This window comes from Amia ocellicauda, chromosome 10 (assembly GCF_036373705.1).
Source record: "Amia ocellicauda isolate fAmiCal2 chromosome 10, fAmiCal2.hap1, whole genome shotgun sequence".
In the NCBI taxonomy this organism is placed as follows: Eukaryota; Metazoa; Chordata; class Actinopteri; order Amiiformes; family Amiidae; genus Amia; species Amia ocellicauda.
This window is the reverse complement of record NC_089859.1, coordinates 35,588,804-35,606,870: the sequence shown is the minus strand read 5'-3', so window position 1 is coordinate 35,606,870 and position 18,067 is coordinate 35,588,804. Positions and strand designations below refer to the sequence as shown.

General features: G+C 38.6%; 1 protein-coding gene and 1 long non-coding RNA gene across 2 annotated transcripts in view; both read right to left on the bottom strand.

Annotated features, from left to right (window-relative positions):
* LOC136760562 (uncharacterized) overlaps positions 1–16,588 on the bottom strand; it is a 52,688-nt gene extending 36,100 nt beyond the window's left edge. The window contains exon 1 of the long non-coding RNA XR_010820217.1: positions 16,476–16,588. This is a non-coding gene — a long non-coding RNA (uncharacterized LOC136760562). The remainder of the gene's footprint in view (positions 1–16,475) is intronic.
* Positions 1–18,067, bottom strand: part of LOC136759576 (plectin) — a 348,280-nt gene that overhangs the window by 278,878 nt on the left and 51,335 nt on the right. The window lies entirely within an intron of this gene.

The following is an 18,067-nucleotide window of genomic DNA, read 5'->3' as shown; positions in this document are numbered from 1 at the left end:
ACTAAATGGATTATAAATCATTTAATAACTTCAGTAAATGGAGGAGCTAGAGAAAAAGCAGTAACAGCTGAACCAAACTTGCAACAACAAGAGAACACATAAGCTGGGAATGGTCAAGATCTATTTAAATTCTGAAAGGCTCATCTTCACACACAACCCATAGTTTAATCTCTGTTATGACAGCCCCAAAAAACAGACAAGACAGCACAGTGATTAACATGCTATATATTATCCAAAACTGTTAACTGACAGCTTCAGAGAAATGTAGGGCCTATAGCAAAATACAGTCAAGTGTCACTGCAACTCACTGAAGAAAAAGATTTTGACGACCAAGGCTGAGATTACATCAAAACTTTGACCCACCCACTTATAGATAACTACAGAACTGTACTCAGTTGCGGCTTCATTTTCAGTTAGATGTTACTTTCTTCTAATCATAAATGTAACTGCTATTATGTGCATGATTGTAGTTGTCTATTAGTGGATGGGTTAAAGTTGTGATGTACAGTGAGGGAAAAAAATATTTGATCCCCTGCTGATTTTGTATGTTTGACCACTGACAAAGAAATTATCAGTCTATAATTTTAATGGTAGGTGTATTTTAACAGTGAGAGACAGAACAACAACAAAAAAATCCAGAAAAACGCATTTCAAAACAGTTATAAAATTGATTTGCATGTTAATGAGGGAAATAAGTATTTGATCCCCTATCAATCAGCAAGATTTCTGGCTCCCTGGTGTCTTTTATACAGGTAACAAGATGAGATTAGGACCACTCCCAGTGCTCCTAATCTCAGCTCATTACCTGTATAAAAGACACCTGTCCACAGAAGCAATCAATCAATCAGATTCCAAACTCTCCACCATGGCCAAGACCAAAGAGTTGTCCAAGGATGTCAGGGACAAGATTGTAGACCTACACAAGGCTGGAATGGGCTACAAGACCATCGCCAAGCAGCTTGGTGAGAAGGTGACAACAGTTGGTGTGATTATTCGCAAATGGAAGAAACACAAAATAACTGTCACCCTCGGTCTGGGGCTCCATGCAAGATCTCACCTCGTGGAGTTTCAATGATCATGAGAACGGTGAGGAATCAGCCCAGAACTTCACAGGAGGATCTTGTTAATGATCTCAAGGCAGCTGGGACCATAGTCACCAAGAAAACAATTGGTAACACACTACGCCGTGAAGGACTGAAATCCTGCAGCGCCCGCAAGGTCCCCCTGCTCAAGAAAGCACATGTACAGGCCCGTCTGAAGTTTGCCAATGAACATCTGAATGATTCAGAGGAGAACTGGGTAAAAGTGATGTGGTCAGATGAGACCAAAATCGAGCTCTTTGGCATCAACTCAACTAGCCGTGTTTGGAGGAGGAAGAATGCTGCCTATGACCCCAAGAACACCATCCCCACCGTCAAACATGGAGGTGGAAACATTATGCTTTGGGGGTGTTTTTCTGCTAAGGGGACAGGACAACTGCACCACATCAAAGGGACAATGGACGGGGCCATGTACCGTCAAATCTTGGGTGAGAACTTCCTTCCCTCAGTCAGGGCATTGAAAATGGGTCGTGGATGGGTATTCCAGCATGACAATGACCCAAAACACACAGCCAAGGCAACAAAGGAGTGGCTCAAGAAGAAGCACATTAAGGTCCTGGAGTGGCCTAGCCAGCCTCCAGACCTTAATCCCATAGAAAATCTGTGGAGGGGGGCTGAAGGTTCGAGTTGCCAAACGTCAGCCTCGAAACCTTAATGACTTGTAGAGGATCTGCAAAGAGGAGTGGGACAAAATCCCTCCTGAGATGTGTGCAAACGTGGTGGCCAACTACAAGAAACGTCTGACCTCTGTGATTGCCAACGAGGGTTTTGCCACCAAGTACTAAGTCGAAGGGGTCAAATACTTATTTCCCTCATTAACATGCAAATCAATTTATAACTTTTTTGAAATGCATTTTTTTTGTCTCTGACTGTTAAAATACACCTACCATTAAAATGATAGACTGATCATTTCTTTGTCAGTGGGCAATCGTACAAAATCAGCAGTCAATCAAATACTTTTTTCCCTCACTGTAATACGTTTTTACTGTTCTCAAACCCATTGTTTTATCCTGGCATATCTAAATTAAATTAAATAATGGCAGCATTATTTAATGTAGTTTGACAAAATGAATGAGCTAAACTGGCACCAGGAAGAGGAGGAGTTTGATATTGTAGGTTGACACATGAAACTTAATTCCCTTGCCAAAGTCTCCAGTTGCTTTATTTAAATCTATAGGCTACATGAAATGCAATGTAGAGTAACCGAATTGATGAGTCATTGAAAAGATTTATAGAACTATAAAAATATCACTAGAACTTTATGTATCTAGTCTTTTATGGGAACATGTGTAGAGCTTTTGGTGGCTTAATTCATACAGTTTATTAATTAATTTTGCTTTGAACTTACATGGACACTATAAAAGGACCTTTAACAAACAGTAGTCATGTCCATTGTACATAAATTGAACCTATCTGATTCTATGTGATGCATTTAAGAGGAATTAAGGCCATCAACAGTTTATCAGTGTATAATGTGTGTACAAACTGAGGATGGCAGAACAATGACAGAAAGCTGGGGAGTGACAATTCTGTGAAGAGTGAGCTGCAGTCAATGCAGATTATCAGAGTTTAGACAACTATGCCCTATTATTTATTAATGCCAGAAAAACAAGTGGTTTTGTTACATTTTTACTTTCTATGCAATTTGTTAACTTTAGCCATTCATGTGTTCCACTCAAGTATATATAAAAAAATAATCCACTCTTAAGTAATTCTACAAGGGGCACATTACTCCTGTCTACTGCAACAGGCTACGTTTTGCCTTTTGTGCGCTGTAGCACTGGTTTGACCAAACACTCCAAAGTCTGTTACCAAATTTAGATGTTTTTTTACTCCTAAGAGCCACTCACCCTGAGCCTCTTCGACACTTTTGTTTTGTTTTTCATCCAGGCAATTTACCTTCCTATTGAAAATCATCCTCCACATCACTGCATCTTTCCAACACCTCCCACATTATGTAACAGCCCACCACCTTCAGACAAAGGCTCTGTCCTACAAAATACCGAATACGTTGACATCTTGAAGGCTACAGCTGCACACAGAACATCTTGATTACATTGTGTAAGACACATTATAAATTGCATTATGCAATGTTCTGCATACCTCCTTCTGTTTGCACAAATCTTTGTCAAGCAACGGCACACAAGTCACTGAGTCAGTCATCTTGAAAGCCTGTTCATTTAAAAAAAAAAATCCAAGGCTTACCAGGCTCCCTATGGTGCCTTGTATATTACTATTACTATTGCTATTATTTTTTTTTGTTAATACTGCATTACTTTAACAATCATTGTTTGGACAGTTATGTTTCATTATGTTTATATTGTTTGATTTGTATTCAAACATTAACCAGAACTATTTCAATCTGTAACCTGCCATCACCACCTGATGTAAGCCATAACAGTACCTCTACTATATTTAGTCCCAGTGACTACAGTATGGAGACATAAGATAACTATAATAATACCACACTCACTCACACATTTCAAATATTCTGATATAAACTGACATACATCTGTAATGCATAAACTACTACCAGATTTACAGTAGGAAAAATTTCATTTTGCAGGAATAAAATCAGGCTTAACTAAAATAAACGAACAACAAAGAACTTAAAAAAAAACAATACAAAAGATGATAGTGCTTATACACTTGATAACTATCTCAAATAGAAAGGTCTGCAAATGTTTTCTTTCTTTTTTTATGTGAGCGTATTACTGATATGTTGAAGAATGTTATTTAAAAATGTGAAATAATATTACTCTTGTTTAAGAAGATTTATTTTAGGTAATAATAGGCTAAGGAATACATATTAAAAGCATAACTTATCGAAATGATTTATTATTTAACAGCACAGTTTTCTCCAAAGGGACAGATGCCTTATTTCATGATGAATGCTGTTCTTCTATAAATCTCATGACCTGCCATGTTTATTGCATCACACAGATACTTTGTCCACGTGTCAGTACTTCCTGCATAACAACATATTGAATATATATTATAATGTGTGGTGGAATGGTGATAATATCAGTGCTTGTTTGTAGTATAGTCTAAGCAGTACAATTTAGTTAAGAGTAGCATAATTTATAGTTTAGTGGTACAGAAAGTGTTTAACTAGTAAAACACCATATTCTGTATACTTGTTTTGTTTCACTGTTGAAAACCAAAATACAATAATTCACTTTTTGTTTGTTGTTCTTAATGAAGAGTCACATTTTTAAATGACATGACTGAAATATGTTTACTTCTTACAGCAAGCATTTTAGAAGTTTCTTTCATTTAGAATCAGATTATCAAGTCAGACAGGTTGACTGATGATTGTGATGAAGACCACTAACTCCTGTTGTGTCAGTCCACTGTCCTTGTGAATTTATATCTTATATATAAATAAGAACATAAGAACATAAGAATGTTTACAAACGAGAGGGGGCCATTCGACCCATCGTGCTCGTTTGGTGTTCATTAATATCTAAGTGATGCAATGATCCTATCCAGACTATTTTTAAATGTTCCCAAACTTTCAGCTTCAACCACATCGTTGGGTAGTTTATTCCAGATTGTGACTACTCTCTGTGTAAAGAAGCGTCTCCTGTTTTCCGTTTTGAATGCCTTGAAGCCCAATTTCCATTTGTGACCCCGGGTGTGTGTGTCCCTGCTGATCTGGAAAAGCTCCTCTGGTTTGATGTGGTCGATGCCTTTCATGATTTTGAAGACTTGAATCAAGTCCCCACGTAGTCTCCTCTGTTCCAGGGTGAAAAGGTTCAGTTCCCTCAGTCTCTCCGAGTAGGACTTTCCCTTCAGACCTGGAATAAGTCTGGTTGCTCTCCTCTGAACTGCCTCTAAAGCAGCAATATCCTTCTTGAAGTGTGGTGCCCAGAACTGTACACAGTATTCCAGATGAGGTCTAACTAGCGCATTGTACAGTCTTAACATTACTTCCCTTGTATACATTTCACACTTTTGACAATATACCCTAGCATTCTGTTTGCTTTTTTTATTGCTTCCCCACATTGCTTGGATGGAGAAAGTGAGGAATCCACACAGACTCCCAAGTCTTTCTCATGCGTTACTTCATCTTGATCTGTACCTCCCATAGTGTAATTATAGTGGACATTTTTGTTACCTGCATGTATTACCTTGCACTTGTCCACATTGAATTTCATCTGCCAGGTGTCGGCCCACAACTGAATATTATCTAAGTCCCTTTGAATAGCCTGTGCTGCCGATTGTAGCATTGTATCTGCTGAGCCATCTATTTTAGTATCATCAGCAAATTTGACAAGTTTGCTAACTATCCCAGAGTTCAGATCATTAATATAGATTATAAAAAGCACAGGCCCTAGTACTGATCCCTGTGGAACTCCACTAACAACCTCACTCCAGTTAGATATTTCTAAGTCCTGATATTTTATTTTTAACATAAGGTTTTCCAAAATCAGGGAGCATTGTAACTTATTCTTTATCTTTTGGTGCAATTTGTTGTTTGATAAAGTAGGCCTATATGAGCTGATCTTAAACCATATAGAGGTATAGTTTAAAGGGAATATATGCTCCTCCATGTAATGTACAGCTATACCTTTAAGTTTCTTAATTATTAACTCTTTCAGAAACAGTTTCTGCTAGCATATCCCTGTCGCAAGCCACCTAAGCTTTCAGTGAAATCAAGTGCACAAATGCACATGAAATGTGGTAGGATCAAAATAAATGTAAACCCAAAAGGATAACTGATATGTTCAAGTAGAATGGTGACTCTATGTCTAAGCAATAGGTGTCAGAGGTTTATTCCTCAGACGCGTCCAAGAGATTTTTTTGCAAAACCAGGCCGTTGTGAAGTCCGTCCCTCTGATGGCAGGAGCAGCGACTGTGGGTTTGGTTTGTGTTTCGTTTTAAACAGAGACGAGAACAACACTACGAGCGACACAGCCTGACGTGGAGAGGACTTGTGTCTATTTTATTCTTTGTGCTTTACATGATTGTAAACAGCGTAATAAATACACGTTTCTGTTCAGGGATATTAGGAAGAGCTAAACGTGCATAGACAACATTATATTCAGACAAGCACGTCCTCATAAGAATACGTTTCCATGTGCAACAATAAAATAAATAGCAAATATGTATTATTATTATCGTTATCATTTGTGCTAGTATATATGTATTTTAAAAGGCATAGCGTGACTCCCTTAATGTATTACTACAGATCTGTAACTGCAAACAATACTTTTTGCCATATTATTTATAATTTACTTATCAGACGTCCTTAACCTGGGCAAGTTACAGTATAAACATAATACACACGTTTGAATCATCCAGCTACAATATAGCAGGTTATAATTTAACTAAAGTGTGGGTGTTTCAGTCATGGCGTTTATGGACGCATTTATTAAACCAGTCCTTAATGTTTTAGAGGAAACCCAGATCTGCTGTATTTATTTATTCATTAATTTTACTTGTAAATGGGCACATGTTATCTGAATCGTGTTCGCCTTCCTGCTGATTGTCTCTGCGGATTGTCCTGCACACCATTCTCAAAACACAGCCTGAAATACCGGCCAGCTGTTCATACAATATTAATAACATCGGCTGCTACGATCCGATTATTATCCTTCAGTTTATTTTAACTAGTCACGGCACTGCACCGGTCCTGTGAAATCCAAGTCTTTAATGCAGTCGGATATTAACTGTAAGCAGTAAAACATGTCATTGTTTCTGTACGTGGATTTCACTCCATTTTCATGATCGCACACGGCACTTGAGATTATATCTTCCAATACAATGTATCAGATCTCTTTCCTGTACAAGTCAAACACACACCTCCGCTGCTGATAGCGAATCATGTCATCAGTGGGGACGGACGCTTACGGACACGTCTAGCACCAGCAAGTTAACCGTCCACAAAACACAGCCCGTGTGTCCACCACAGCGTTTTTTCCTGAGGTCGGCGTCTTTTTTCAATGGTTTGAAATGGGAGCGCCGCGTTTTTAAAAAGCCGGTAGCGTGACGCGGCGCTGAGCGTTTTCTTCTGGTCGCCGAGAGTTGAAAAACGCAGCGCTCGTCACTGTCACTGCCACACCGCCCGTCCGTCCTCCCTCTCTACGCCCTTCAGCCTTCCCTCTGCCTTGTGCCGACATTGTAAAGTCAGTATTTGTTAACAACACCAACAATCTACGACATTAGGTACTTCAACACATGACTTCCGCGGATATTCCGTATCGAAGCGCTGTGAAGCGCTCGCAGCCGGCACATTCAGACTAGCGCCTGGCATTTTCAGCTGCGGACAACGCTTTGGTGGACACATGACCTTAGCCAGTGGAAACACCCGTTTAAGCGTCCGGGGCCGAAACGGGGCATTATTCTTTTAGTGAGCCTGAAACTAACAAGTGTTTGGAAAATTTCAAAAAAGTATTGCTGCAAGCTCTAAAAAGGCTAACTAACTGAATGGCATATTTGCAGAACACTTCCTTATCCTACATAAGGATGAACAAAAACATGAGTATTTAAACTGTATCCTAACAGAAGGTTTAATTATATGATCAGTAACAATCATTGTGTACTTTGCACTGTATGATGTAAATTGCACTGCATTATGCAAATTGGAATTTGTAATATTTTATGCCTTGAACTGCTTCTGTATTTTTGCACTTTGTATTGCTCTTATATTTTGTAATTCGCCCTGGATAAGGGTGTCTGCTAATAAGAATTAGCTAACCTGCTAATACAATAATAATAAATGTAGTATGACACACATTAGGAATGCAGTAGTAGTAGCTACAGTACATTTCACAATTGTGTAATGCAGACAAAGAAGTCCACCTCCTTTTGCGTGCAGGTATGTATAATACTGTATACTTTGAATGGATTCCCAGGGAAATCCCCTCATAAAGCCACTATATATAACCCTCTAAAGATACAAGTTTCTGATAAGGCAAAGAAATCATGGCTGAAAAAAACAACACTGACTAATCCTCACATATCAAGTTGCGTAACTTGTTTTACAATACACCATGTGTGCTCTTCAGATCAATGAAATCAATCTTTCATTGGGAACAGCCTTGTCATTGATCCCTCATATATAGTATAAATACAGGAGGATGAATCTGCAAAAATCACAACTTGACTTTTACAGCAAGGTACACCGAAAGCAGGAGAAGGGTTATGCTTCAACACCCTGTACATCCTGCACCCTCTAACAACAATGGCTTGTTCTTTTAGTGCTGGAAGATCATCCGTTCCACCAATATAAAATTATATTCCATTACAGAGAGCTTCCCTCATGACAATCTGATTTCCTGCCAAGAATTGCTTGAACCCAGACATGCTCTGTAATACCAGAAATAAAGAAAATGTCCCTAAATGTCACACGTCTTCTTTTTCTTTTTAATGAATTTTCCATTACTTACTAGGTATTTGCATCTCTGTACTTTCCACACAAAAAAGATTTTAAGTCTTAATCCAATCCAGATTAAAATAAATAACCTGAATCCACACTATTCAAACTCCCCCTTGTGCATGATAAAGGATTATGTCCTCAGAGATTTGGACTCCAAATTTTAACAGCAATTCTAACATAACAAGTTCCCTGATCTGGTAGCATTTGTCACTGATACCTCTACAAACACAGAACTCCTCTGCACAGACTCCTTACTCATCATACCTGCTGTCTGATTAGCACCTGGCTTGACAACACACAGCACCATGAGGAACAGTAACGAGAGAACAAAACCATACTTAGTGGTGTCTGAAATCTCAATTAAAAGTTTTGCCAGTGAATTATTTTGGTTGTATTTATCACAAGTCACAACACAGTAATCACACAGCAGTCTATACATACACTCACCTAAAGGATTATTAGGAACACCATACTAATACTGTGTTTGACCCCCTTTCGCCTTCAGAACTGCCTTAATTCTACGTGGCATTGATTCAACAAGGTGCTGAAAGCATTCTTTAGAAATGTTGGCCCATATTGATAGGATAGCATCTTGCAGTTGATGGAGATTTGTGGGATGCACATCCAGGGCACGAAGCTCCTGTTCCACCACATCCCAAAGATGCTCTATTGGGTTGAGATCTGGTGACTGTGGGGGCCAGTTTAGTACAGTGAACTCATTGTCATGTTCAAGAAACCAATTTGAAATGATTCAACCTTTGTGACATGGTGCATTATCCTGCTGGAAGTAGCCATCAGAGGATGGGTACATGGTGGTCATAAAGGGATGGACATGGTCAGAAACAATGCTCAGGTAGGCCATGGCATTTAAACGATGCCCAATTGGCACTAAGGGGTCTAAAGTGTGCCAAGAAAACATCCCCCACACCATTACACCACCACCACCAGCCTGCACAGTGGTAACAAGGCATGATGGATCCATGTTCTCATTCTGTTTACGCCAAATTCTGACTCTACCATCTGAATGTCTCAACAGAAATCGAGACTCATCAGACCAGGCAACATTTTTCCAGTCTTCAACTGTCCAATTTTGGTGAGCTTGTGCAAATTGTAGCCTCTTTTTCCTATTTGTAGTGGAGATGAGTGGTATCCGGTGGGGTCTTCTGCTGTTGTAGCCCATCCGCCTCAAGGTTGTACGTGTTGTGGCTTCACAAATGCTTTGCTGCATACCTCGGTTGTAACGAGTGGTTATTTCAGTCAAAGTTGCTCTTCTATCAGCTTGAATCAGTCGGCCCATTCTCCTCTGACCTCTAGCATCAACAAGGCATTTTCGCCCACAGGACTGCCGCATACTGGATGTTTTTCCCTTTTCACACCATTCTTTGTAAACCCTAGAAATGGTTGTGCGTGAAAATCCCAGTAACTGAGCAGATTGTGAAATACTCAGACCGGCCCGTCTGGCACCAACAACCATGCCACGCTCAAAATTGCTTAAATCACCTTTCTTTCCCATTCAGACATTCAGTTTGGAGTTCAGGAGATTGTCTTGACCAGGACCACACCCCTAAATGCATTGAAGCAACTGCCATGTGATTGGTTGGTTAGATAATTGCATTAATGAGAAATTGAACAGGTGTTCCTAATAATCCTTTAGGTGAGTGTATTTCCTCTTGATGGGATACTGCATGGTTTTATTCTGCTGAAACATAATGGTTATATAGGACTGAATACTGTATTAAAAGTCAAACTCAAAAGAAATTGGCAGACAATTATTGATACCACCAGTAAAGGAACAACATCTCAAAAGATCTGCTCACAGTCCATTTTCTTGAAACCTGATGAAGTATGCATACTAGTGTTAAACCACGTCATTTCACTTCCTCACACAGATCTCTAGTTATCGGAGATCCACAGTCTTGTGCATGGAATAATAGGATAATGCATAGATTTCTCAAGCAATTTACATAAACAGATAGTAACAGGCTATTATTTTGTATTCAAACCTTTTCAGATAACTATGTCCAAAAAACAATGAGAGATTGCATGTTGATTCAGGAGAAAATAGCTGCAGCACAAGGTCCAAGACTGATTTCCAACTTTTAGGTGTCTAAAGTTAAACTCCTTTCTGAATAACAGAGACATATTTCAATTTTGTGGGGCAACAAAATGTATCAGATTAATGGAAAAAGTTTAGAGCATATACGTATATATATATATATACAGTGAGGGAAAAAAGTATTTGATCCCCTGCTGATTCTGTACGTTTGCACACTGACAAAGAAATTATCAGTCTATAATTTTAATGGTAGGTGTATTTTAACAGTGAGAGACAGAATAACAACAAAAAAATCCAGACAAACGCATTTCAAAAAAGTTATAAATTGATTTGCATGTTAATGAGGGAAATAAGTATTTGATCCCCTATCAATCAGCAAGATTTCTGGCTCCCACGTGTCTTTTATACAGTTAACAGACTAAGATTAGGAGCACTCTCTTAAAGGGAGTGCTCCTAGTCTCAGCTCGTTAACTGTATAAAAGACACCTGTCCACAGAAGCAATCAATCAATCACATTCCAAACTCTCCACCATGGCCAAGACCAAAGAGCTGTCCAAGGATGTCAGGGACAAGATTGTAGACCTACACAAGGCTGGAATGGGCTACAAGACCATCGCCAAGCAGCTTGGTGAGAAGGTGACAACAGTTGGTGCGATTATTCGCAAATGGAAGAAACACAAAATAACTGTCCCTCAGTCTGGGGCTCCATGCAAGATCTCACCTCGTGGAGTTTCAATGATCACGAGAACGGTGAGGAATCAGCCCAGAACTACACGGGAGGATCTTGTTAATGATCTCAAGGCAGCTGGGACCATAGTCACCAAGAAAACAATTGGTAACACACTACGCCGTGAAGGACTGAAATCCTGCAGCGCCCGCAAGGTCCCCCTGCTCAAGAAAGCACATGTACAGGCCCATCTGAAGTTTGCCAATGAACATCTGAATGATTCAGAGGAGAACTGGGTGAAAGTGTTGTGGTCAGACCAAAATCGAGCTCTTTGGCATCAACTCAACTCGCCATGTTTGGAGGAGGAGGAATGACCCCAAGAACACCATCCCCATCTGCTAAGGGGACAGGACAACTGCACCACATCAAAGGGACGATGGACGGGGCCATGTACCGTCAAATCTTGGGTGAGAACCTCCTTCCCTCAGCCAGGGCATTGACAATGGGTCGTGGATGAGTATTCCAGCATGACAATGACCCAAAACACACAGCCAAGGCAACAAAGGAGTGGCTCAAGAAGAAGCACATTAAGGTCCTGGAGTGGCCTAGCCAGTCTCCAGACCTTAATCCCATAGAAAATCTGTGGAGGGAGCTGAAGGTTCGAGTTGCCAAACATCAGCCTCGAAACCTTAATGACTTGGAGAGGATCTGCAAAGAGGAGTGCGACAAAATCCCTCCTGAGATGTGTGCAAACCTGGTGGCCATCTAAAAGAAGCGTCTGACCTCTGTGATTGCCAACAAGGGTTTTGCCACAAAGTACTAAGTCGAAGGGGTCAAATACTTATTTCCCTCATTAACATGCAAATCAATGTATAACTTTTTTGAAATGCGTTTTTCTGGATTTTTTTGTTTTTATTCTGTCTCTCACTGTTAAAATACACCTACCATTAAAATTATAGACTGATAATTTCTTTGTCAGTGTGCAAATGTACAAAATCAGCAGGGGATCAAATACTTTTTTCCCTCACTGTATATATCTATTTTTTTTTTATTTTTTTACAGAAGGCAAAGACATGATAGATACCTTACCACAGATACCAGTATTTCCTGGTTCAGATATAAGGCATGCAGGTTAAAATGCGTCTTTGGAAAGAATGCAGTTCAACTGTGGTATAAAAATGTTTAACACTGACATTGATCCTTTGTGAAAGAAAATGTAAGAAAGAACACATGGAAGAAAAATAAAAAAGAGGAAAAAGCAACATCATTGATCGTATTTGACTTTTGCATGCTAACACCTTGAACCCAAAGAAAGTGCCTCCCACATAACCACTAAAAACTAAGATTTGTCTTGTTGGATCAAATTAGACCAGGCTCTTGTGCCATAAGGGAAAGGCCCTGGTTCTACTCTAAGACCCACTACCACACTGGTTGCAGTCACTACACACACATCTGAGTTTATCAGCATGTTCTCAATTCCCACGGTGAATAACTGAGCCACCGCGCACACGGACATATTCAGAGGACAGCTTGTGTGTCTTTAAATGACACTATTTGAAAGGGACAGGTCATGTTGCATGAAATCAGATACCAAAAGAAAATGGAAGTGCGGGGGTACAGTGCTTCTATGAAGGCATAAGTTGGAACTACTCATAGTGCAGTGATTCATGGTAGGAGAAGATCTGTTCCTGTGACCTTTCATACAGCCAGCTCCTGCTTACCTATCATCATTGCTATTAATGCAGACAGAGCAATGGGGCTGAAGCCACTGAAGCTCCACAATATTACTTAAAGTAATACTAATAATACTTTCTGATCTGCTTTGTGCTAAGCAGGATGCAAAGACCGAGAATGTGAAATGCACTCAAATTATCATTTTATTTAGACTGTTAAGTTTATATTTGTATTAATCTGACACCATGTTTAGTTTTTCTTCTTAATTAGAGGTAGTTTACAGAAAATTTAAGATTAGTTAAAATTAAAAGGTAAACTGTTACTTGAGTAGTTTGCTCCAGCTCATTATAGCAATGTGAATGCAGTAACCATTGTGAGCATCCCTCTTCCAGTAGTAATAGTATGTTTTCTGACATGAAATATATGAAATCTTCCATTTCTAAGCAAACTCAGTAAATGGTACAGGGTCTTCAACAGCACTGAATGAGGTTTATGCTTTGGGGTAAAAGTCAATTGACAGACATTACCTGAGCATAGTCTGATAAAAAGGCCTTCCTTCATCCCAGATAATTTGTTTAGTTTACTTCTCAACCACCTTCTATGTGAAGATATTTGAGAAAACACCAGATTTAAAAAATGTCAACATGTCATTCCTGCACAGGGTCTTATTTTCATCCAAAAATAAACCTGGTATTTTCATGTGCCTTGGACAAACAATTAAGTCTGTCCCGAACTAGAAATACCTCCATTAATTGGCTGGCTGAGTGAGGCAAGTCTATATTTGTTGATGATATCTTAAGCAGTAGGGTATGTATGAAACAATCATAAATCACCATCATCGGCTATTAGTGCCCACCTCACCTGATACCATAACGTGGATATAGCACAGAGGGACAGAGAGAATATCCAGTGGAAGCAAGTATCAATTTATTGCACATGCCTAATATTTTATTCAAAGGCAAATCTGCTCTGTAAAAGCATCAGACAAGAACAGAAAAAAAAACAAGCTTCAAGAAAACAGTCAGCTTTCAAGACTGGGGTTTGAAATGAGTTGTGCCATACAACCTAATGTTATCTCAGGTTCAAATATGCTCAAATGAAACTGATTAATCTGCAGACTGCTGCATTATATCTATTTTCATATTTTAGTTTAAAAAATGTGTGTTTATATTCCTTTGTGTTAGTTGAGTACCGGGATTTTGTGTTGTAAAAGTATTTTATTGGTAACAATTCCTCTCTGTTTTGAGAAAAAAGGTGTTCAAAGGGTAAAGACCACTGATCACCAGCCCCAGCCCCTCATAGAAAATGCAGTATAAGTGTACTGAATTAAAAAAAAAATGTAAGAAATACACCCAAATTCAAAGAGTTAACGTTTCGTGGGGAATGTGCTATACTTGCGTTGTTAACACATTTTAAAAGATTACTCTGAAGTTACTTCGATACATAAATTAATGTGTTAGAGGAGTCAGTGTTAAAGTTAGTGTAATTCCTTGTGTATACATAATGGTATAATACATGAATTGAAGTTGAAGTTTGGGAAGCAGGAGGTTTTCTAACAGTACATGCAGGCAGTACAAATGTGAGGGAGAAACATACAAATCAACAATCAATGTAGTATTACGTATATTTATATATTGTGGCAGGGTGAGCTACCACCTGCCACGTAGACCTGAGCTTCAGGTGTGCCCATCTGGAAGGCTTAATTGACCATGAAAATATAGCACACTGCTATCTCATTGGCCAATACCTTTTAGAATAAAAGCATTTCATTTGACTTCATTATGTTTCTGCTTCCTGCCTCCTGTGTGCCAGCTCACAGTACATGTATAGGCTAGCTTATATTAATGTGAAACACTTGAAAAGAAGATGCCAGACATGAGACTGCTTATTTTACCCCTTGTAAAATCCACACTGTATAGGTCTATATCTTTCAACTTTCCCCAGACTTAATAATTAATAGAGATTGGGTTTCTATATTAGCATCAGGAACAGCATCATTTCTGTTTTTCAAAATTGAGGCCATCGGGCTACTAAAATATATATGCTGTAATTTGCAGGATGAAAGAGAGTTCTGGAATGTATCAAGGTAACAGACACTGCTCCACACTTGGGCAGATGTCATAATGTCGTAAGACGAAGAATGTGATCGTCATTTGCCTTACTATGACTGTGACAAACCGGGAGAATGGTCGTGCCAATCAGTCATGACGTCACATGAGGACACCAAGATAGAAGCCCAGCTTGCTACCTGCTCTATCCCGCAGTACAGAAAAAGGACCTTGTGTTTTGTACTTTTGTGCCAGCTCCTAAAATAGAATTGTCAAACACAGTTGCAGGGAGAGAGAGAGAGGAAAAAAAAAGTTCTCATAACATCTCTGCCTCTTTCAGTGACTTTATAAGGACTACAGCACCAGTTAAAGGTACATGGCACCGAATAAAGCAAGACATTCAAATCTAATGTAAACTTCAGCTTACTTTTACTGTACACCAACAACAATGGTCATAAATCAATGCAAACGAATGGGGCTTCAATTCCCAGGGTGTAAAAACGAACTGGGCTGTTATTTTTAGAAATCTCTTTTGCTTCTTCACTTTTTAAGTTCTTGGTGTGGGGTAGGGGGTCTGACAAATTAAAGATGGTAAAAGCCAAAACAGGTCTTAGATGGAACAATCATTGTTATTTAAATCCATGAGTAATTGTTCTGTTTCAGAGCTGAGTGGGAGTTACTACCTAAGGATTCTAGCAAATTTGACATTCTTGTTTTTTGATAACCTCTTGAATATGAATGGGCATACATTCCCTGTTTTTTATTTTTTATTTTAAAGGAGTGAAAATAGACTTACCAAAATTCATACTCAGTGCATAAAGATTATATGACAAACTAGTTTTCTCTAGAGGTTACCCAACTAAGGTGCAATAAAGATCTGTTAGAAATTGCATGGCTAAATGTAACTGTGGGAGCCAAAGGATATTTTACATTCTGAATGTCAGCCACACTAATAGTTAATTAATGTCACTTTAACATACTGGTGTATAAATTCTCCAGATATATTTGATTGCATTAGTTAGGCCCGAACCACAGAATTACAACACGTTCCATACATATATATATATATATATATATATATATATATATATATATATATATATATATATACATACATATATACATATACATATATATATACATATATACATATACATATATATATACATATATACATATACATATATATATACATATATATATATATATATATATATATACATATATACATATATATATATACACACACACACACACACTGGTTCCTGGTTTGGCAGGAATTAGAATTTCATTTATGTTTTGAAAAGCATCATGTATATAAATAATTACTACTAAGACCCTTAATTAGACTAACCCACTACTATGTTACTCCCTGTCACAATTCAATAGTATGCTACTACATTGATGCTAAACAAATGAATATGGAAATATTTCCTAGTAGGTAGGCTAACACATTCACATGCTGTATCTTATCTTAAACACACATGCTTGCTTGTCATGACCTGCTTATTCCACTCAAACCCTCCACTGCTTTGCAGGAGTTTACCTTTATATTTCTCCCTGACATTCTCATAAGCCTGGATGAAGTCCTTCTCTTCAGCGTCGGGTGGCAAGCTGGCAGGATTGTACAGAGCCATACTGGCACTGGTTACACGTTGCCCTTCTAATTCTTATTTTTATTCTAACTGTGACTCTTCTTCTCCCCGTTCACTTTGAAAAATAGGTTCTTGCTTCTCTCCCTTCCCCTCTGCCTCTGAGCATTCACTCACTCTCAGTCACTGGATTTCATTCCAGCCCTTTGGCTGAGAAATACCAACACACGTCAACCCCGCCTCTTAAAGACACACAAGCGCTGGCTGTCACACACATGCACAGACTCCCACATGCTCCCATTTGCAGCCGCCCACTCCCCAACACTCACTCCTGCCACAGCTCACAGTATCACTGTACCGATGCGCCAGCTGTGAATGGATAGCAAGCAGCGAAGGTGATTATTATTTCTTCAGGGTTTTTTGTAAAAAGATGAAAGAAAAAGTGCACAGAGATTTCGAGTTGGTGCTTTTAAATACCTTGACTTTCAAACACTTTCAAATCTTTATCTACATTAATTATATTTTAAGTTTACTGAAGTCTGATTCTTCCTAGTTAATTTCAGTTGATTGAACGAAGTCTATCTATGACTGTAATTATTGGCACTCGCTGTCTTAACCTCAAATATATATATATTATTATTAAAATGGCCAGTTCTGAGCATGTGTATGCAATACAGCACAACACCAACCACAAAACGGAGCAGACACAAACAAATTGGTATCTGGTAACACCTAAAGTATTTCACTGCATGAGGCAGACATTCACAAAGAAGATTTCTATTTAGACCTAGGGCGTGGAAATGTGGGAAGATTGGACTAATCCGCTATACTTTTGTGATGCTCTTTTTAACATGGCAGAGTTATAATTAAACTGTATAATTAAGCCAAACTTGATTTATAGACAGAGAACTGCATAAACCCAGCAGACGACTTATGTACATAATATATTCTCCTTTACTGATCATGGCTCAAAAGTTTCAGCCTCGATTCTGCCTCGTGCACTACATTTGTTAATGGAATAATGAGGAAACGTATTCAGATAGAATGTTGCTTCCATAATGTGGAATTCATTAGTTAGCGTTTGGATGCCAGCCAAAGTCTATGGCAGCAACATTTTTATCACAGGGGCAGAAGTGTTGTAGGAAATTACACTGTGAGATGGTGCTCATTTAAATATAGGAGGGCTCTCTAAACTGCAAATACAGAATGGGCCTAAGTAGTATGATAATGACAAGTTAGATTAGTGAATGAAAGGTACAGGTATTAAAAAGTATTAAGAATTAAGTATTTCTTCATATATATTATATGCTTGCATGATTAGGAAAAAGGCACTTAAGTGGTAAATGTATTCATATTGTTTAAAATGTTAAGAATAATATATATACACCTCTACCCGATATAACGCAGTCCTCGGGAGTCAAAAAATCTTACCGCATTATAGGTGAAACCAGGTTATATCTAATTTACTTTGGCCTGGAGCATTTCCGTAATTTACAGTCAGCAAATCATTTTTGTTAGAACTAACACAGCGTTTGCAGTAAATAAA